Source organism: Erythrolamprus reginae, chromosome 1 (genome assembly GCF_031021105.1).
Source record: "Erythrolamprus reginae isolate rEryReg1 chromosome 1, rEryReg1.hap1, whole genome shotgun sequence".
Taxonomy (NCBI): domain Eukaryota; kingdom Metazoa; phylum Chordata; class Lepidosauria; order Squamata; family Dipsadidae; genus Erythrolamprus; species Erythrolamprus reginae.
Genome location: NC_091950.1, coordinates 192,238,167 through 192,261,352, shown reverse-complemented (window position 1 = coordinate 192,261,352; position 23,186 = coordinate 192,238,167). Strand labels below are relative to the sequence as shown.

General features: G+C 41.0%; 1 protein-coding gene across 3 annotated transcripts in view; it reads left to right on the top strand.

Moving 5' to 3' along the window:
* WIPF1 (WAS/WASL interacting protein family member 1) overlaps positions 1–23,186 on the top strand; it is an 85,742-nt gene that overhangs the window by 5,256 nt on the left and 57,300 nt on the right. The window contains exon 1 of one of the 3 annotated variants that reach the window (XM_070731779.1): positions 19,987–20,022. The exons of the other annotated variants lie outside the window; for them this stretch is intronic. The gene's annotated coding sequence lies outside the window, so the exon portion shown is untranslated. Of the gene's footprint in view, positions 1–19,986; positions 20,023–23,186 lie in introns of those variants that run through there. 3 annotated transcript variants of the gene reach the window in all.

Sequence of the window (23,186 nt, the reverse complement as noted above, 5' to 3'; positions counted from 1 at the left end):
GTGTGCAACCCATTAAAATGAGTTTTCCCAGGGCTGCTCACACAGTACACCAAGTCCCTATGTCATTTTTCTGATTATTATTTTTTGCCTCTTCGCTGAATCTATCTTTTCTGATTTTGTCAACACAACATAATTGGGGTGTTTTCTTTAGATTTCTTTTTAATCTCACTCTTATTATTTTTATAAATAAGCAATTTATAAATACATGTATAAGTATATACGTTACATAATGTAAATGCATTTATGAATTAGGCAAATCTGCACCATAGTATTGCCTCCTATTTTCACTGCAACAACCACCCTGTGAGGTGAGGTGGGCTGAGAGAGGGGCTGGTTCAATGTCACCACTGCTGGCCTTCATGGCACCGGTCCAGATTATCTCAGGGACCACATTCTGCTGCACGAATCCCAGCGACCAGTTAGTTCCCACAGAGTGGGCCTTCTCCGAGTCCCGTCAACTAAACAATGTCGTTTGGCGGGACCCAGGGGAAGACCTTCTCTGTGGCGGCCCCAGCCTTCTGGAACCAACTCCCCCCAGAGATTAGAATTGCCCCCACCCTCCTTTATTTATTTATTTATTTATTATTTAGATTTGTATGGCGCCCCTCTCCGCAGACTCCTTGCCTTTCGTAAGCTTCTTAAAACCGACCTCTGCCACAAGGCATGGGGGAACTAAGATACTCTTTCCCCCTAGGCCTTTACAATTTTATGCATGGTATGTCTGTCTGTCTGTATGTTTGGTTTTATAATAAGCGTTTTTAGTTGTTTTAGTATTGGATTGTTACATGCTGTTTTTTATTACTGTTGTTAGCCGTCCCGAGTCTACGGAGAGGAGCGGCATACAAATCCAATCAAGAAAGGAAAGAAGGGAGGGAGGAAGGAAGGAAGGAAGGAAAGAAAGAAAGAAAGAAAGAAAGAAAGAAAGAAAGAGAGTTAGAATTCACTGTCTCTTGGTTTCTACCTTGGCTCCTAGACCAAATTAGCTTTTTTATTTTGACCAAGAGCCAAAAGAATCTGACATAATCTAACATAATGAACATAGCTTACCGTAGCCTGAAAATCCAGTCAGTTCCTATAGTGAAAAAATACTAGCACCGCTTCTGCCCTTGGAGCAACAGACTTTAGAGGAGGAGTTTAAGGCCAAAGGAGACTCCCAAGCATGTTAAGTACTGTACTTGTTGGGCTAAAATATTCCATCCTGTCAAAGGAAAAGTCATGAGATTTAGACTCAGCGGTGGGTAACTTTAGCAGATTTAAAACTTCAGCTTTAAGCTTTTAACTTGAGTTCAAAGCAAAAATATCTAAGCGGCAGATTGAATTTGCCAGTTTGGTAAGTACACTGTAAACAGAGATGGAATGTGTCTGAAAGCTAAGCTGACAAAACCCTTGATATTGGATGAATGAAAGTTAAGTACAGTGGAGGCAAAACCAAGTTATTTGGGACAGATGTGCTGTGCAGATGTATTCACTTATGCTAGGAAGCCGTGTGTTGTTTTTTCCCTGTGAGATGATCTTTAATTTATTTATTTTTGGTTGCAAGAGTTGTGAAATGTGCAGGTTTTTTAAAAAAAAAATAGATTTTTTTTTTTAAAAAAAATCAGAAATAGTTTTGCTTCAGGTTTCTTAGTTTCGGAATGTTATAAGGTATTGTTATGGAACTGTGGATGATACCCTCAGTATTACCGTTGAATAAACTAGTAGTGAAACAGCTGTGAAAGAATCTATGATCATGTTTATTTGCTGATGATAACATGCAAATTACTCCAAGTCACTATTGGCCTTGATAGCAGTATGGCTGTCTCTGAAGGCCAGCTGCTGGGAGACTAATGAACTGGCTTCCTTGTGCATTTGTTTATACTGTGAAAACAGTCTGCTTGGAATAAATGGGTCAGGGATCCAATCCATCAGGGCACTGCCTATGTTCTTAAGTTCTGTTGTTGCTAATGGTGTAATGGCCCACTGCCCTATTAAAGAGAATATAACCTGTGATTCAAATGCAGATAACTTATTTCATTGGAATTGAACAAGCCTTGATATTTTCCCTGAATTTTTTTTTCTTTCCCTGTGGTTTAATATTTGCAAGATGGAGTATAGGTGGAGAGCAATGATCTTCCCTACCAGGTTTCCCTAAAGTGTATTGGACTACAGCACAAAGATACAAGCTCAATTGGCTGTCAGAAACATGTTTTGCTGCTTAGACATGGAACACCCTGGCACCAAAACTTTGGGTTTTGTTTGGGAGGGATTGAAAGGGGAAAGTGTATAACTCTTGCTGAGGTTTAAGCTAACCATTGCATCCTTTAAAACGTTTAGTTGCTGCACAAATTGGAGCATTTATCTATTTGGAGGAGTTCAAATAACAGAAGGATATTTTACATTTGACTGATACAGATATGATTCCTTTTGTTCTTGTTGTTGTTAGTCACAAAGTTGGGTCCAACCCATTGCGACCCCATGGACAAAGTTCCTCTAGGCCTTCCTGTCCTCTACTATTCCCTAGAGTCCATTTAATATAATGCCAATTGCCTCAGTGACTCCATCCAACCACCTCATTCTCTGTCGTCCCCTTCTTCTTTTGCCCTCAATCGTTCCCACCATTGGGCTCTTCTCCAGTGAGTCCTTCCTTCTCATTAGGCAGCCAAAGTATTTGAGTTTCATCTTCAGGATCTGGTCTTCTAAAGAGCAGTCAGGGTTGATCTCCTCTAGGACTGACCAGTTCGATTGCCTTGCAGTCCAAGGAACTCGCAAGAATCTTCTCCAGTACATATAGTTCAAAGGCCTCAATTATTTGGTGTTCAGCCTTCCTTATGGTCCAACTTTCACAGCTATACATTGCAAGTGGGAAAACCATGATTCCTTTCATTTCCCCCAAACTCTCCAAAAGCCAACTCTTTTGATGTCTGGTAATACAATGACATCATTGGCCATGTCCAAATATTCTTATAATCTGCTCCCTGGGATCCTTTTTGGAAGTTTTAGTCTCGGCACATCTGTTGAGGATTTTGGAGAAAGCTTAATATGTTGCTTGTGTTCATGAAATCAGCCTCTTAATTATCCTTGGATATACTACTTTCCTGGCCTGTTTTGTGTTGGTCATGGGACAAGAAAACTCTCCAAGAAGTTGTTCTGTGATCCCTGAGTGGAGATGGGGGAAGGATGCCTCTCCCCCCCAAAAAAATGCTTAATTTTGAAAAGAGTGTCTGGATCTTGTTGCTTGTTCAGTGATGAGTTAATAGGAACCTCTGTACATTTGTGAGGATATAAACTTGAACAGTGCTGAAAAGTTAGTGTGAATGGAAACTAGAAGTTGCCCTGGTTAGGAAGACTGAATGTTTAAAAGGGAAGAAATAAAGTCTGACAGGAGGAACGATGGTGTTTGTGATCCGCTTTGGCTTTAAATTACTTCATCAATGACTGCCTCTTTCATAGATTAAACAGAAACGTTCCGTTTCAGACAAGAGTGAACAAACAACTTCACTTGAATTCTTTCTCTTAGATGTGCCTCAGTTAAATAAAATGAATTGGCTTCTGGATTTGTTTTCAGGGGAGAAGAGACTTTCATGTAATTAAACTTGTTGGATGGGATGGGATGTTCATTTATTCATCAGCTGTGTCATGAAAGAGCCAGTTTGATATAGTGGTTAAGGCATCAGGCTAGAAACTAGAAATTCTAAACTTGCCATCAGCACAAGGCCAGCTGGGTGACCTTGGGCTAGTCATTTTCTCTCAACGCTAGGAAGCAGGCAGTGGCAAAACACTTCCAAAAAACCCTGCGAAGAAAATGATAGGGTCCAGAAAATGGCAGAGTCAAGACTAATGTGAAAGGGCAAAACAACTAAATCAACAATAGGTATTAGGAGGAGTGTTATGTCTTTCGTTTTAAATCTTACCTGAACTACCAGTAGTGCTTCAGAACTGTGTAGACCAGTGATGGCGAACCTATGGCACGGGTACCACTGGTGGCACGCAGAGCCATATCTGCTGGCATGCAAGCTGTTGCCCTAGTTCAGCTCCAGTGTGCATGTGTGTGCCGGCCAGCTGGTTTTTAGCTCACATAGATGGAGGGCATTTTTGGCTTCCAGGAGGATGGGGCATTTTTACCCTCCTCTAGCTCCAGGGAAGCCTTTGGAGGCTGGAGAGGGCAAAACATGAGCTTACTGGACCCACCAGAATTTGGGAAACAGGCCATTTCCAGCCTCCGGGGGGGGCAGGAGAAACTGTTTTTGCCCTCCCCAAGTATTGAATTATGAGTGTGGGCACTGGGGCATGTGCAATAGAGCGCCCCACGCTGTTTCAGCACCCGAGGAAAAAAAGGTTCACGATCACTGGTGTAGACCAATGGTTCCCAAACATTTTTTGGCCATTCCCACCCAAGCATCTCTAAATTACTAATGCCCCCCCCCCCATGACATATAATTCTTACTATTCAAAAAGTGAACTGTACACATGCAGAGGAAGACTAAAAGGCCATTAACTTGGTTTAAACAAGTCTCCAGTTGCCCCCATTAAAAATCAAATCCCCCCTGTGGGGCCCACATTGGGAACCACTGGTGTAGACCCTGGACTTGTTGTTATTTAAATGGGAGACCACATGGCTAAACCTGGAAATAAGATAAAATCCCAGCAATAGTGAACACTTTCCTACTGTTGCCAATAAAGGTGCTTGAGTTTGATACAGGTAAAAATATTACTGTCAGCATTCCAAATAACATCCAAGAAATAAATCCGAAGCCCAAACCTTCTTCCAAGTTCCAATTTATGAACAGAGCCATGTTGGTTACAAACTGTAGTCATCCCGATACTAACTTGCCTTATAGTTCTCCACCCAGGTTAAGATTCATCCCTCATTGCCACACCCACAAGTTCATCACATGGACCACTCCGGTTGCCTCAACATCCACGATCCTCCCATGTACAGTGGTACCTCATGATACGAACTTAATTGGTTCCAGGAGGAGGTTCGTAAGGTGAAAAGTTCATAAGATGAAACAATGTTTCCCATAGAAATCAATGTAAAAGCAAATAATGCATGCAAATCCTTCAGGAAAATCCCAAACTTTAGAAGGGAGGCGAACAGAGGGCAGGGAGGAGCAGCTAAAGGGGGCGGATGGGAGAAGCAAGGCCAGGCTAAAGGGTGAGTGGGAAGGAAGAAAGGCAAGGGGGGCGCCCCTCCCTTTTCTTTCTTCAAAAGACACCGTTTCAGTGCCTTTGCAAGCACGTTGTTCTCTGCAAAATGTTTCCTACTCCAAGCAGCCCCTCCCTTTTCTTTCTTCAAAAAAAGGGGAAAAAAAGAAACCCCTTCATCCCAGCAGCAGCTGCTTGGGTTCGTAAGGTGAAAATAGTTCAGAAGAAGAGGCAAAAAAATCTTAAACACCGGGTTCGTATCTTGAAAAGTTCGTTAGAAGAGGCGTTCGTAAGATGAGGTACCACTGTATTTCCGCCTGGTGCTGAACAAAGAATGACCTTGAATCTTCTGGAAAGAATTCATTGCGGCTAGTATTTTTCCCTCTCATGCAACCATCCCTCCCCAATTTCCACAGTACTATTCTACTTGTGGCAGGCCAAAGTCTCTAATGCAAAACGATGGCTTGGGCCTGACAATTAGCACCTCTGTGTTCCCACAGTAAATGGGAAGTGAGTGGTCAATTCTTGGGTTTATTCAAGAGGAAGCTGTTTCTACCCCCAATAAATTACCAGTCAATAGCGTATCTAAAGAGATGCAATGACTCAGTGGCTTAGTGACGCTGGAGATGGTCTCTGCTCCAGCAGGTTCGAGCCCCAACACTATAGTGGGGGGGAGCCCCCATCACTTGCCTCTGCTTCTGCTCACCGAGCAGTTTGAAAGCATGTTTTAATGCGAGTAGATAAATAGATACTATTTCATTGGGGAGGCAAACTGCTGCTTTGTGCAGGCAACTCCATTCCTTCCTGGCTGTGACGCTGATTTGCAAAGTGGCTCTGGTGGAAGGAAGGGGAAGGGGGGATTTGGATGCTGCTGTTCGTCTTTCTAGTGTGACCCTGCCTCGTCCTCCTCAGGTGCACCTTGGAAAGCATGTGAGCTTGTCCCACAGTAGAGCTAGTACATTGGGAAGCCAAACTATGACTTTGTGTTAGCATTGTAACAATGCCGCGTGCTCATAATAATAATGTACCCGTGGGGATGTTCTTTACATTCATTGAGAATACAATAATAAGGGAAACCATCTTGAAACTGAATGAACAGGAACGTGAGAGCTACTAGTATTCAGGGATACAGGAATAAGCACACTGGTCCTACTTCTGCCTGTACAGTCTGCAGGAAAGAGCCTCTTCAGCCTATAAAAGTGTGCCCACTTTGCAATCAAAGACTCAGGAAAATCAGGGCCTTAAATCAGTAGATAGTCTCCATGGGAAGAGATGCTCTCTCCTTCACTGTCTGTCTTTGGAAGGAATGGCTCTAGCGTTGCTGATGGAACCACGTAAGAAGTCCTAAGCATACGTGCTAAATAATATGATTATTTTTGAAGCGTGTTAGGAAATCAAGCTCCATGGCAGTTTATTTGTCATTGTTCTTTGGATTTAGTTTGCTTTTGAGCAACTGTGGACTTGTTCATTTTTGTACATTTTTGGTCTTGATTTTTAACCAATTGTTCAAAGAAGCCTGTAGTTGGGAACAACCTATAACCATGACGGTGAATCTCTGGCATGTGTGCCAGGGGTGGCATGCAGAGCCTTCTCTGTGGGCATGCGTGCTGTTGCCAGCTGCACTTCTGGTTTCCAGCAGGCACATGCGCGTCAGCCAGCTGGTCTTTGCAAGCGTGCAGGCATCGGAAAACTGCTTGAAAACAGCCAAAAACCAGCACACATGCGCCAGCCAGCTGTTTTCTGGTGCTCCAGCATGCGCACATGCATGCACATGCATGTGCATTTCGGCTTGGGCATTTGGTGCCGAAAAGGTTTGCCATCACTGACCTATAATCCTAAATCTGTCTGCCTGCACTGAAGAAATTAGGGCTTATTCCCCAGTTCAAGGTTGTTGGGTAATTTAAAAAGTCAACTAACATTATAATAACTCTTGAAAGGCAGTATAAACAAGTTACTGAGAACAGGAAGCAATTTATTCCTATGAATTTGAAAATCAGATCTAACGAAGATATAGTGCCACTGGTGCAAACATTAAAAAGACGTACTCTAGTGACTGACTGTAGGGAGTTTTGTACATCTGAATAACTCTAACAGATGTGTGCATTGCACAAAGCCCACTTGTCTCATTCACTTGGCATGGAAGATGGGTCAGAAACCAGTGGCAGGCAACCATCTGGTACTCATCCAGGCTACGTCTTGGAAATAACATTAATAAATCCTCTCTAAATAAATCCTCTCTGAAGACTGTCAGTTATATTTGTCAAAGTCCATGTATTTTATCTACTCTTGATCCAGGTTGATAAGTGATTCCAATTACTATTATTACTCTTCAGATAATTTTTTATCATGTCTTTATTATTTTTATAAATAACTCAAGGCTTTGAATATACCAATACACAGCCCTGTGTTGTAGGCTGGACTGAGATCGAGGGACAGGATCAAAATCACACAGCCATCTTTCACGCTTAAGATGGAACTAGACCTCAGAGGCTTCTGATTTTTAGCTTGGTATCTAAACCACTAGATGCTCAAATGTATTGTTACCAAATCTAGATTGTAAAAATCCAGATAACCATTTATTATAAAATTTAGCAAGAATTCAAATATTTAAGTTCCTTATAGCGTTTTGGTATTTTGAAATCCTGGCTCAAAATCCTTGCTAAATAATATGTTTTGTGTAGCGTGGAAAAATTCTGATCTTCTCCACCTCTGATTTAATTTGATTTGTTCAGAATTTGGGTTCAGCCTTTATATTGGATTGATAGATAATTGTCTCTCTAACCCAGAGGTGTTCAAATTTGGCAACTTTAAGACTTGTGGACTTCAACTCCTAGAACTGGTTTTTATTTGCTCTAAAAATGAGAGAACAATTATATTAGTTGGGTGCTGTGCTAAACCAGAATAGTTTGTTAATGTATGAACTTAATAAACTATGGTTTATTCAATATAAGATTTCTACAATACCTATTGTATGATATGGTCTGGTCTGTGGTGTTATGGCTTGTTTAAGAGGAGGTAAGCCTCAGAGTTTTGGAACATTAAGTTATAGTTTGTCACTTCCTCAAAACTGTTTCTCTTTAGGATGACATGGATATATTTATATTTATATTTATATTTATTTATATTATTTATATTTATATTTATATTTATACAAATAGATAGACATGAACTTGCATTTCTAGAGGAACATTCACTTATTTTAAAAACGTTTGATCTCTTTCGCAAGGAATCCAATTCACAGCCACTTCAGCAATACCCCCCTTCTGAAAATGCAATTGTATTCTTAAAGCTAATTTTGCCAGCAGAAGAGCATTGACTTTTATTTCTAATATGCTCTGAATAATGTTGCTTATCCTGAAAGGAAAAAAAGTCTGATAGATTGCGATATATGTCTGCTGAATATTTAATGAATGGCCTTTCTTCATCAATAAGAAAACAATAATGTCAGTTAAACACAAAGAGGAATAAAAATAGTTGGTGGAAAAACAAGAACCACAGATGAAGTTTTATGCAGAAGTGACTCGTCTGGAAAACCCCTCGGGTACCAAATTCTTAGTCACCGGGAGGGGGGGGATGTAATTGTGCCCGATACTTGAAATGATTCCCAAGAGCTGGGGTAGGCAAGATGGTGCCCATAAGCATCAATCTTTTGCAGACACTTCTAATGCCTCCCAGACCTTCCTTCCCACTTGACTTTAAAATACTTCAAACATAAACAATCAATTGTCAAAACTAAATGTAAAGTTGGTGTCCTGCAAAGCATCAACGTCTGCCTTCATCTTTATTTATAAATGATCCTGGGTCCCAAGTCGGTCCCAGAGGTATTCTGTGAAAATAAAAATAATGGATGGCTGCAATCAGAGCTCTTTCCCAAAAAAATGTGCACAGTTGCTCAGAAAGGAAAAGAAGGGTGAGTCAGGAAGATGAAGAACTTCCTGGAAATCTAGAAAATGTGACCCAAAGCAGTCTCATTCTTTTTCTTTTTTTGGGGGGGGGGGGGGGAGATTATTTTTGTGGCATACCAACTCTTGAGAGCCATTTTGTAAATGTGCCTGACTAAGCTTTCAAAAATAGATTTGTGCTTGCCATGAGCTTTGTGAAATAATATGACCGACTTTCTTCTTTCTTCTTGTAATTGTAAAGAAGTTTGCTGACTGCGTGATTATACCTCCTTCGCTTGGTCATCTCTACATTCAGCCGGCCTTTTCCCATAAGAAAAAAAAGAGACTACAAACTGTAATTTTTTGGCTTCTAAAATAGGAAGCTGTCACAGATGAGTTCCTTGCCAGGGGAAGTGGGCACAACTTGCAGATTTACCTTTTTGTCTTGTTGACATACAAATCCAAACATTTAATTCTATTAAGCATGATACAGTACATATTGGATTGATAGAGAGTTGTCTCTCTAACTCAGAGGTCTTCAAACTTGGCAGCTTTAAGACTTGTGGAGTTGAAGTCCACAAGTCTTAAATTTCTCAAGTTTGGGGACCCTTGGTCTAACCTTTTCCCCTAACATCAAAGGAAGAGTCCAGGATAGGTTACTCTAGCCCCATAGCTCTATGGGCTGGATTGAATTTTCTGAGGATCCATCTCCTTGATGATGTCCTCAGTCATTCAACTCAGTCCTCTGTTCAGGGATGCTTTTCCTTCAGCTCCTATGAGCTTTGGGTTGTTCAATTGTGCTCTTTCTTAATGGGTCATTCTTTGTAAAGTGGACCATAAATTGAAGGTGGTCGAGTGGGGAAGATTCTGAAAATTGGTCCACTTGACAAAGAATGACTCTAATCCATCCTGGACTTTCCCTAAATTTTAATTTCGCTTTTTCCTGGAGCGACATTTTTTTTGTTTCCCTAAGGACCTCTGTGACTTTCACTGTAAGTGCCTGTCTTGTGCTGCCCTTTAGGTGCCTCAGCAGGTTGCTTTATAGATTTGCTTGAGGGTAGCTGCAGAGATCATGATGAGGAGCAGGGCCTTTTTAAACTTAGTCCTGATGAAAGTTGATGGCCAATTCCTGATGAATTAGGCTGCTGGTTGGAGCCCCGCTTACTCTGTTGGATACTCTTTAAAGTGCTTTGCTTGGTACAGGCTGGCCACTTCATCTTCTCGAGCCCTTGGAAGTGCTATGTTTACCTTTGGCTGCAGCGCTGGCTGCTTCGTCTCTTTAGAGCCTTCGCATGCTATCTCCGAAGTCCAACACAGTTTCTGGCTCACAGTTGCTTGTCTGGCAAAGTTGAGTTTTGCCATTTTTAATTGCCTGCTCCCCTGGTTTTTTTGGTTTTTTTTTTTTGCGTGAATGCCATTTTGTTGCCAATGGTCGAATTGCCTTTCCAGTGGGTGCTGCGGCCACCATTTTGTTTTTCACTCAGGTCAGTGTGGCTGCCATTTTGATTTTTTAAAATCTGCCCAGCAACAGCATTCAGAGTGCTTGCACCCACATTTTGTTTGAATTTGGCAGGTTTCTTTTCCCCTCGTTACAGCAGCCAGCCTCTGCCTTTGGAGCTAGGTCTGGGATCTGGTTCAAGGCTCACCCACAGTCACTCACAGTGCTTCCTGTTTGGAGATCTCAGTTGAGTTGGCCAGTCAGTGTCCGCTTCTTGAGGAGCAATCTTTATCCCATCTCTGCAGAAGATGGAGACCCCTTTTACAGTTGTACTCCTATCTCCATTGGCTCATATTCTGTCCGAGGAAATTTGCATACTGGCTGCTGATTGGATAACAGTGTCCATTTGAATGCTGGCCGCTGATTGGACAACAGCGACCATTTGAATACCAGCTACTGATTGGATAACAGCGACTTCTGCCAGTTTTAAAACGGCTGTTGAACTGTTATATAGAGTGCTTTTATGTTAGCCTGTTAGAGATCACTTGCTGCCGTTTCAGTTAATTTAATTACGTGTCCAGCCTGGTGTACCCAATCTAACATTGACGACAAGGGTACGCGAACCATCTCATTGGCCACCAGTGACAACATCCAGTCCTCCATGGCTCAAACCCCGAGTTCCTTAATGCTGAAAAGGAGACCTGGAACACCTACATGTCCAAATTCAGAATTTTCCTTCAGGCAAACAACCTGCAAGATGCCTTTGATGACAGAAAGAGACCCCTGTTTTTGAACTACTGTGGCTCAGATATCTACGATTTAGCTCAGACATTAGCAGTTCCAGAGTCTGTTGAAACAATTGCATGGTCTACTCTCCAAGCAAAAGTAGTGGCTCATTTCCAGCCTACCAACCCAGCGAGAGTCAGATGCAACCAATTTTTCCACATGAGGCAGAAGGAAGGCGAATCCACTAACTCTAGGTCTTGCGTCACCTATCAATCATTCAGCCATGTGATATAATCCTGTAACCGGATTGGTGGTCTGATCAGCTCAGGAGCAGTGACCTCCTGAGGCCTGCCTTTCCGGTTCCCCTGTGGCTTATGGTGTTTTCAATCCTGAACTTCTGTGATTCAGGCTTTGCCCTCCTGCTGGGGGGGGGGGTATTTGTTACCTGGCCAGTCAGCAGCAGGCTGATCCTTGGGAGGGGAGGCGCTACTAATTGTTTTTTGTTCCCAATTACTACTCAGATGGAAAAGGAGACTGCCTCTCTTCCCATCACAGTGGGTCTTGGACTCCCCCAGCATCCAGACCTCCAGCTCAGGTGAGATCTGCCAGCTTGGTAGCCAAGGAGAGGCTCCACTCATCGACCTCATCGACCTCCAATCTTAAGGCAGAGTTGAAGGCAGCTAGGAAGCGCCAAAAGGCATTGGAAAAACATTTTGCCAGGGCTGAGGAGACTTCAGAGCAGCATTCTTCTGCTGAGTATTGTCGGGTACCAGAACTGCTGCCTGAGCAGTCTTCTGTACAGTTGGAGGTAGCTGAGAGGCAACCGTAGCCCCTACAGTGCTTCCTTGCATTCCAGCTAGCCAACTCGTGGACAGCGCCACAGCTGCAAAGGGGGCATCCCCAGTAACTGGATCCCAAAAGATTACTAAGGGCGAAGCATGGCAGGTTGTGTCAGCATCCACCGGTGGTCCCCTTCCACTACCTTTACCCCTACTGTGGTGGGGCTCAGACCCTACCAGGAGGATGCTTTATTTTTGACAAATGTATATTAGTTATTATTGGAGACACTTCGATTGACAGCAGCTCAGAAACCAAGGAAACAAAGATAAGAATCTATTGATTGTTGCAGATAATAAAAGCATAGAGCAAGCATTTTGGCCTACTGCCTCTACTTGCCCCATACTTATGCTACAGTACTAGGAACATTCATACTTACATATTTAAATATTCATTGTTGTCATCATAATCAAATGCCATGCTACTTTTTCATTGGAATTTCAGCAGGTTAATTTTTTTTTTAATATTATAATGCACAGCTGGAAGTTGTGATGCTTGGACAGATCCCTTCCTTTGTGCCCTGATTCTGAGTGTTGTCTTCCTGTTGTGCAGACTTCCCCTTCGTAGGGGCCTCCAAGTGTGCCAAAATTTCAATTCCCTCAATTCCCTTCAAGAGGTGGGGAATGGTTCAATCAATCTCAATTTTTAGCCAAATGCTGTTCATTTGACTTTTTTGTGTGAATAATTGCAGCAGCCTTTCAGCCCATTTGTTGTCTTTTACTCTGTCATGTGAACACTTGTGCAACAGTAGTCCTTTAAATAGAATCAGAACAGATTTCCATAACTTTTCTGTCATTCTCAAAGGAATCTCTACAATTGAAAAATAAGCCAGGGGGGAAAAGATTATTTTTTTCCTAGAAGCATGTGTTGTTTTTCCTCATTCTTGAAGGCTCATGACTAAACCCACAATTAGACCATATTGATGAGATTTTAAACTAACTGAAATACTCTTGTATTCTTATTAAAGTGAGAAAATATTTTTTCTATTTTCAGTAATTTTGCATTTGCCCTGAGACATCTCTCAGCCCCTCACATTAGAAGGCTTTCAATAGTGTAGAATTCCAGCAGTAAAAGGCAGGGATTGTCAAAAAGGCTCCAGCGAAGTTGAAAATGTTCCAAATAAAATGTATTTTCCCCAGGAGGTGTCACGCTACCCTCCTCCTGCCTGAACAGAGTATGTAAGGAGTCTTATATCTGAGCAGTAATAGATTGACAGTGTTATTCTATTTTATTTTTAAATATTTTAAAGTTTTATTCCAGATTGGTATCCCTCTAAAGTATAGGGCCTACAGGTTCCAGAATTCTAGTTTGAACACACCTAGAGTTCCCCAAATTAGGAGAAAGTTTCACTATAAAATACAGGTGATTTTCGACTTACAATAATTCATTTACTGACCATTTAAAGTTATAACTGCACTGGAAAAAAATTGACTTGGGACTGCTTTTCACAGTTGACTGTTGCAGCATCCCTGTGGTCACATGATCAAAATTCAGATGCTTGGCAACTGACTAGTATTTATGACGGTTGCAGCATCCCAGGTCATGTGATCCCCTTTTGCAGCTTCTGAGCAGCAAAATCAATGGGAGAGCCAGCTTCACTTAACAGCCGTGTTACTAACTTAACAGAATCATTGATTCCCTTAACAGCTGTGGCAAGAAAGCCTATAAAATGGGATATAACTCATTTACTGTCTCACTTAGCAACAGAAATTTTGGGCTCAATTCTCATAAGCTGAGAATTTCCCCAAAATAAGACATAATATGCCCAGTCAAGCTTTTGAGTTCAAAAAAATATAAGTCATTATTTTCATGGAAACACAGTATCTGTAAATAGCTTTGTTCTGGTTCTCTTTTCAGCTCAAGAGTTTTGCTGAAGGAGATTTCAGTTATTTCAATGATGTCTATTCCCAAGTAGGGCGCTTCCATTTTGCCCCGATCCCAAATATATAAACATATAAAACTCCATGGCTCTCATATTTTGATTAATTTGAATACCTGGATAATTCTTTGCACAGAAAGTGTGACTTTTCTATGTAGGGACATTCTACTTAGCTGTAAAAGAGCTAGATAAAAAGGTGTAGCATTAAGGTGCTACACGACAGGTCTTGAGTTTATGTTCCAAAAATAATTCCTGAATAACATTTCCGCTGTCCAACCAGAACCAGATGTCCCAAGTAAACACCATCTTAACTTTTTTCCCCCAGTGAGCAATCTTGCTTCTCTTCTCCAAATATTTAGCTCTTTCTGATGGCTAGTATGGCTACAAATACTTCACTCTGTGTGTCCAAATTTCCTTTGCTTTAATTCATTAAAATAGGATGAGCCCACATTGTTTTATTTAATAATTTTAAAAGACTTCTTTGGCCATGCTGATTCAAATCTCAGCCATCTCTGGACATGAAAACATTTAGAAACCCGAAGGGTCTGGGCTTAAAAATATGACACTGTGTTAATTTTTCTTGGTATTGGTTTTGCATTGCGCCATAGAGAAGCAGCCTGCTTCAGGTGGCACATGAGGGAGAGGTCTACAGGGTGTCCAGCAAGCCTGGAAAACAGGGAAATCAGAATTATCTGGGAAATTGGAGGTTTGGGAAATATCAGGGAATTATTAGGGAATTCATTAAAAAAAATGGAATAAATCAAGGAGAAAAAACAAACTGTATTAAAATGTTTAAAACTCAGGGAAAAATAATGTTTAAAAAAAGGATCTTGCTGCTTGGCAGAGTCAAGCAAAAATGAGCATAACTGTGGCAACAACTTGCTTCCTCAGCTACCGATATTTCTCCATGGCTTAGCCGTTTGGCATGATGTCATCTACAACCGTGCCTTAACTAGATCGCAAGTTACAGGGAACATCAGAGAATTTCAAAATGCTTTCCCCCCTGAATACCCTGGGTCTCTGACAATTTGGGGCCGCCATCTCACCACAGACAACTCACTACGGGCAATTTGCCATGGGCAACTCATAATGGGACAACTTTACACTAATATTAAAGAAATAGTGGAATAGAATTGTTAAAGAAAGGATGCAAAAGGAGGTGCAGAATGAAATGTAAACCACAAAAATGAAAATATTTTTTTTATATTTTAAATAATTAAATTGAATTGTTAAATTGCCCCACAGCAAATAGTCTTGGGATGAATTGGCCATGGTGAATTGTCCAATTCCACGTGATGAGTGGGAAGCCCATGAGACCAATAGCCTTAAGTGACTCCTTAGCTATAGTGAGCTGAAAGTAGTATTTTCCTCTTTCTTTCAATGACATCCAAAGGTATCCCTTAGGTATTGAAAAATTGTTAGCCTTTGTCATCCATCACTTTAAAGAGAAGTAAGATGAAAGCTGATTAAGGTCTGGAAGAAGTCCTTTTGCTTTGAAATCTGCCCTTTTAAGCTATAATAGTCTATTTAAAGCTTTGCAAGGCATTGCCTATAGATGCAGATTATTAAATAATCTTATTAACTGGGAATCATTCTGTATTTAATATGCTTTACTGTGTCCCCAGTACTAACATCCATTCTTCCTTAATTTGAAATGGTTTAGATTGGTGATAAGTAACAAATGGAAACATCAGCAGGAGTTACAGAAGTGGCTATAAGTCCGATGTGACATAATTATCATCTCATTGCACTTCATACTTTCTATGATCAAAAAGTCTTCACTTTTATGATTGTTAGTTACAGGTATTCCTCGACTTATGTCTTGGTCATTAAGCAGGTCTAGGACAGCTTTCTTTAAGTTGGATTCCCTCTACAGCTATGAACCTCAATTCCAATTGGCCATTACTGATCACTTTGGGAATTGAAGTTCAGGCAGTCTGGAAATTGCTTAGGCAGGAAATGGATGGCTTATAATATGTGAACCCAGCCATTTTGGCTTGTTCAACAAACTGTGGTTAAACTGATTCATGACTTAATGTAATCTATTAACCTCATGTATAAAATAATTTCATCAATTAATAGTAACTTGGATAACCAATCTGGTTGGAAAAACAAGTCTTCTAGTTGTTCCTTGTTATCTCTTAGAGCAGTGGTTCTTAACCTTTCTAATGCCGCGACCCCTTAATACAGTTCCTCCTGTTGTGGTGACCCCCAACCATAAGTCTAGCACCAATTTTCCCAACAGAGCAGGAAGGTCAAAGGGACACCCCCACTGTAAATGCCTGATTGGTCGGATTGTAAAAATATTTTCCAAGGTGCCAGAATAGAAATTTGTTTTTTCCCATGGTCTTAGGCAACCCCTGTGAAACAGCCATTTGACCCCCAAAGGGGTCCCGGCCCCCAGGCTGAGAACCACTGACCTAGAGTCTCCAGAATCCTTTGACTGGAGACACACAGGCTATGCAGTACTTGGCAGAGTCCAATGATCTTCACTAACTCATCTTTTTCTCAAAGAATAGCAGCACATATCAATCCTTCTGCCCAAGTAGGTCCACCCACTCTTCCCTTTTCACCCTTATTGTGTTCATAAGCTTTAACAATTATGGCTTGTTCAGATTTGAATAGGCTCACTATCCTTAGTGTGACAGTCAGGAAAAGTTGGGCAATGTGTCATAGGAAGCTTACATTTAGCTCTAAATGCATAGACTGCAGCCAAGAAAGTGTGTGAATGCATGTGCACTATTTGGCTATGTGTCTCTTGTTCTGTTTATTGTTAGCCTCTTTAAAGAACCATACACCACTCCATATCCTGAATATATCATTTGGATGACCTGCTGAAGAGGAAGCTCTAATAATTCCATGAAGAGCTCATAACAAGAGCTGGAGACTTTATTAGAAATTGAAGCAGATTTATTTTTGTTCCATCATAGTCATCATGAAACAGCTAGAATGGAAAATGAAACACTTCTGCCACTTTTTGGTCCCTAAGGGGCTATGTCAAAATAACAATCCCATTTGATAAGGGAATATCTCCCAATTCATTATTGTACACAATAGATGTTTCCCCCATTATGTAGTGGAAGCTAATTTTTAAATGTCTGGGGACGCTTTTGCTAAATGGTAGATTATTTTTATTATTTCTTATTTATTGGATTTCTTTGCCGCCCCTCTCCGCAGACTAGGGGTGGCTAACAACAATGATAAAAACAGCATGTAGAAATCCAATTAATAAAACAACTAAAAACCCTTATAATAAAGCCAAACATACACACAAACATACCATGCATAACTTGTAATGGCCTAGGGGGAAGGAATATCTTAACTCCCCCATGCCTGGCGGCATAAATGAGTCTTGAGTAGTTTACGAAAGACAGGGAGGGTGGGGGCAGTTCTAATCTCCGGGGGGAGTTGGTTCCAGAGGGCCGGGGCCGCCACAGAGAAGGCTCCTCCCCTGGGGCCCGCCAAACGACATTGTTTAGTCAACAGGACCCAGAGAAGGCCAATTCTGTGGGACCTTATCGGTCGCTGGGATTCGTGCGGTAGCAGGCAGTTCCGGAGGTAATCTGGTCCCATGCCATGATGGTTGTATTCTCTGCTAATATCACAGAATATGAAAATAATGGTTTACACAGAGGGGATATAAATAATCTGCAACTTTTCCACCTTTGTACCTAGCAAGTTTCAGTCATTAGTATTTCATGAAGGAGGTGAAAGGCTCAAATTTTTTTTAAAAAAGCCACAAATAGTTAAGACTCTTACCAGTCACTGAATGAATTCCCTGTTATTGTCAACAATGGGCACTCATATTTTTAATTCAACTTTATAAAAATTAGATCAATTTTAAGTCTAACATAAGACAACGAGGCAGTGTCTCTGAACAAACATCAAGAAACTTCCTGAACTCTTCAACTTCCCTTCAGCTTCTTTTATGCTGCAGAGTTCTGCTGTAAGCAGCTTTCCCCTGGTGATCAAAAGAAATCATTTTGAATTTCTACAGAAAATATAATAATTGTTTCAGTAAAAATGACTGACTTTTGGGGTTCTTCTCTTTCAGACTTAATTTCCAAGTGAGACTTCTGTCCACATGCAGCCTGGTCCAGCTCACAATTTATTTCTTCTGAGTTTTGAACAGGGGTGAAATGTTCCCGATTCGCTCGTGCCTGTCGGTCATCAGAGAGCCAGTCGCAAAGGGAGCACGAGGCTCCGCCCACCTGCCTGGAAGTCATCTGGGTTCTTTTATCCCCTGCACATGTGCAAAGCATTCTGTGGATGCACAAAAGGTAAAAGAACCCAAATAGCGGTGTCCAGGCAGGTGGCTGGAGTCTCACACTCCCTTCACAACCAGCTCTCCAACAGCATGAGCGATAGTGGACTAGCTTGCCTTCAGAAGTTGTGGATGCTCCATCACCAGAGGCTTTTAAGAAGAGAAGAGAGGTAGAGGATCTCTTGCTTGCATAGGGGATTTGTAAGGTCCCTTCCAATCCTGTTATTCTGTGTTTTTCCTCCATTTTGTCCCAGACATTTTATAACATGATTCTGTGGAGGTGTACTTCAAAGAAATATTGGGTAGCTTCAATGACATTGTGTCATATTTGCATGACTTGGGAATAGAAACAGAAGATAAAATACAGTGATACCTCCTCTTACAAACCCCTCGTCATACAAACTTTTCAAGATACAAACTCAGCGTTTAAGATTTTTTTGCCTCTTCTTCCAAACTATTTTCACCTTACAAACCCAAGCCGCCGCCACTGGGATGCCCTGCCTCCGGACTTCTGTTGCCAGCGAAGTGCCCGTTTTTGCGCTGCTGGGATTTCCCTGAGGGAAACACCACCTCTGGACTTCTGTGTTTTTGCGATGCTGCAGGGGAATCCCAGCAGTGCAAAAACGGGCACTTCGCTGGCAATGGAAGTCCAGAGGTGGGGTTTCCCAGCGAGGGGAGCCTCAGCGAAATCGCAGCATCACAAAAACACAGAAGTCCGGAGGTGGGGTTTCGAGGACTTCCGTGTCCTTGCGATGCTGCAATTTCGCTGAGGCTCCCCTCGCTGGAAACCCCACCTCCGGACTTCTGTTGCCAGCGAAGCACCCGTTTTTGCACTGCTGGGATTCTCCTGCTGGGATTCCCCTGCAGCATCACAAAAACACGGAGGTCCGGAGGTGGGGTTTCCCATGGAGGGGAGCCTCAGGGGAATCCCAGCAGCACAAAAATGGGCGCTTCAGCTGGCAAAAGGGGTGAGTTTTGGGCTTGCATGCATTAATCGCTTTTCCGTTGATTCCTATGGGAAACATTGTTTCGTCTTACAAACTTTTCACCTTACAAACCTCATCCCGGAACCAATTAAGTTCGTAAGACGAGGTATCACTATATATCCCGGGGTGTGTTTTTTTAAATTGTTAAAATGGGTTTTTACCCTTGCCCAATTTCTTTTTAAGTGACTCAAACTTGAATTAACATTTTTACTAAAAAAATCTTGTTAGATGACAGATAACTTTCTTTGAAAATGTTGCTTATCCCTCCTGTTGCACTGTTCTTTTTCCAAAGTCCCATTAGCTATTTTGATACCGAGACAGTTTTGGAAAATGTGCATAACGCTATTGAGCAACAAAGCAGATCAAGCTGAAGAAAATTATGGAAATAAGAATGGGATTTGCTGGAAGTAATGTATGGTTTGTGTGTATCCATGTGCACATTCCCATTTGTGTGGTCCTGTCTTGGTGGCCGGGGAGCACAGTTTTGTATACAGTACTTGTGTATGAGTCAGCACTGAAAAGGGTTTCATCCCAGACATGCATATTGAGGTCTTTAGCATGAGACTGACCCAAAGACATGCCTATACAGTCCTAATTCTTTCTGTGTGTGTGTTGTTTAATTTTAGTGAATCCCAAGTTGATGACTAGACAAAAACAAAACAAAAACAACCTCCCCCCACACACAAACATACTGTGGTAGAAACAAAAAAGTGAAGTAAAAATCTTCTAATGTATCAAACTAGATGGAGGATGGGTCAATGTTGTTATTTGGTTGAACGAGGTGCAATACGGAACTCGGGTGTCATACATTGCGCTGACAGGAAATGAGTAGAAAAGCTGAAGTGCGCTTCAGAGAGAACTGACATCTTCTGTTGAAGCCATACCAGGTCTGTTTCCTTATTTTGCAGCTACCGTTTTGGGGTCTGTTCGCTAAATAAGAGGGATCAAATTTTGAGGTTAGTGCAAGTTGCATGTGACATCGGTTGACTCAGTGGTTGCAGTGCCAGAGAGTCATTCACAAATCCGTCAGAAGTCAAGAGAGCAAGGCTCTTACTTAGAACAATTTAATCCTCCATTTATGAGTGAAGGGAAAATGTTGAATCTGGCTGAGAGCAACACTGGAGCAAAGCCTGAGGCCCCAAGTTAACTTTCTCAAGGAAATCATACGAAATATGGAGAACCTTAAGGAGAAAATTTGGCTGACTTGCAAGAAAAGGGAACCTGGAGAAAGGGGAAATGAAGGAAGAGACAAGAAAGGAACTTGTGAGATAAAAAACGTTCTAGAGATACTTTCCAGTGTGGGGGGAATATGTGGAAAGAAGGAAACTAAGGGGACCGACCAAGGGACAGGATCACAAGGAAGTGAGACAAAGTAATTTGTATATTTAAAGCTGTGGATTGAATGGATTGTAGAAGAACAAGCAGTTGGACAGAGCTGACTTGTAGCAAAGCCATTCTGAGGTTCCAGAGACAGATAAGGTTGTACAATGTTGGATTATATGGAAATGGTTAGATAAAAAGAGTTTAGAGAAAATGGTTTATGGAGACTATGGTTCAGAGAAGAAAGGAAGCAGCAAGTTACTATAATTCTGAATTGACCAGAGAAGAAATATCTTACCAAATGTGGCTGACAGTAAATGGATGGATAGGACATAGGAGGAATTGTTTTCTCGTTTGAAATAGCTTTTTTGTTGTTGTTACAGATGGTCATTTTCCTGGGCTTTGCATAAACTACAGCATGCATGGAAAGGTTTTTGTGAAGGCTTTTTTTAAAACATTCAAACTGGAAAATAGCAAAAGAGAGCTTGTAGTTTGTGGATTCATCGGGTTTTTTTTCCACTTGAGCTGTAAAGAAATGGAAGGACGTGAGGAAGTGGTTAGGTAGAGAATTGTGTCGAAGATACAAACCAGTGGCAAAGAGGAGTGTGCAAAAATGATCCTCCATAAAACAGTGTTCTGAAGTGTGTGTGTGGGGGGGTAATAAAGTAATAAATGTATTAGGTTTTTATGTTTAAAATATAATACAGCTTTCTGCAAATATGCAAGAAACAGCGATGATGAAAAAGCCCAGCTAAACCGGAAATCAAGATAACGTTATTTAGATGGCAAGCCATGTGGTAGGAATAGATTTACTTAGCAGCTATTCTACTGGCATAGGGTTGGATTGATTTAGCAATGCCAGGGTTGAATTGATTTAGCAATGCTGGGGTTGGATTGATTTAGCAATGCTGTTTATGGAATTTATGCAAGATAATTAAGGCTAGCAACCAGCCTCTATCCTAATCTTATAACATTCTGACTTCTGCACTATCCATGTTTTTTGCTTTGCTACTTTACAATCAATCCAGTCACAGCTTCTGTAATAGATACAGATACATTGGACTTTTGCCCTATGCCTAGGGGCTTTCGACAGCATCTGTTCCGTGTCAGTAGGAAATAACATGGACTTAACTGATGTTTGACCTAATCAGTCAAGTTCATTATGTTAAGATCAGGATGAAAGCAGTCTTCAGGCAAAAGTTCACTTAAGCAGGTAGTACCGTATTTTTGGAGTGTAAGACACACCTTTTTCCTCCCTAAAAGAGGCTGAAAATTCAGGTGCGTCTTATACTCTGAATGTAGCTTTTTTCGAAGCTTTCTTTCCTTAGCCCTAACTAGGTGCTAACGATCTTCCCAGCTCTTATCTTGCAGGTTCTTTCATTGTTACTGTCTGCGAAGAATGTTTTCTAAGACCTAAATCTTAGCAGGTTTTTTTCATTGCTCTACTTGCTCAGAATTTTTCTTTCCAGCCCTAACCAGTTCTAACAATGTTCCCAGCTCTTACTAGCTTACAAGCTCTTTCATTGTTACTCTCCCCAAATAAGGTTTTTTTTTAAAGCCCTACCTAAATAATGTGCTGAAACTGGCCAGACTAAGGATGCTAGCCAGATGAATATCTGATATGCAGATACTTTTCCCTATTTTCCTCCCCCAAAACTAAGGTGCGTCTTATATTCGGGTGTATCTTATACTCCGAAAACGGTGGTATCTTATCTTAAGATTCCTGGGGTATCGAATTAATTGTAGAACCACTGATATTATTATTTCAGGTAATGTACTTTTAAGATTAGTTTCCTACGATAATCGACGATTTGCATTATAGTGCTTTATGAAATAAACTACATTTGGTTTCATGCAACCTAGCTAGTATGTATATTGGGTGCAGTGGCTGGATTCATATAACACACTAAAACTGAATGAGCCATATCATAATTTAGTACAGTAAGTAAACATCGTCTCTGTTTTGATTTTTTGTAGAGAACCCAATGCAAACTCTGTTGAAATGAAAGTGGTTACAGTTCCTTAGTGCAATTTCTGTCTCTGTCATTGGCAACCATTTACAAAAAAAAAAAGCATGTTTGCTGGAAAGCACCACAAGTTTTCTAAACTAATTACAAGTTAGTACGTCGTTAGCTCATTTTTCTTGTTAAGGAATCCTGTTGTACAGGATTTACTTTGACCCCCTATCATTTTTTCCCCTGTTCACCGGAATTCAGCATGTAAGGATATTTCCCATCTAAAAACTTGTAGGTGTTTCTGCATTTGAAAAAGTTTTTTTTAAAAAAAATCATGTCTTTTGCCTCTTTTCTGTTCAATACAGAAACATTAATAGAGCTTAATTATGAAAATGATTGTTATTTTGTTTCAGGTTGAGTGTGAATGAAAGTTGAAATTCATTTAGAAGGAACTGATAATTTGTCTCCTTGTGTTGCTGGGAAATCTGATGAGTAAAAAAAATTCATAGCTACCAAAACATGCCTCAATAATGAGTGAATATTTGACCTCTGGGTGTTCTGACTTCGTGCATTTACATGTCTATCAGAATTTAATTAACAATTGATTTGTATACTTTTTGAATATCCCAGAACAGTTCTTGACGGAAAGCATCAGAATATGATTTGAAGCTCTATTTAAATACAGTGGTACCTCTACGTAAGAACTTAATTCGTTCCGTGACCAGGTTCTTAAGTAGAAAGGTTCTTAAGAAGAAGCAATTTTTCCCATAGGAATC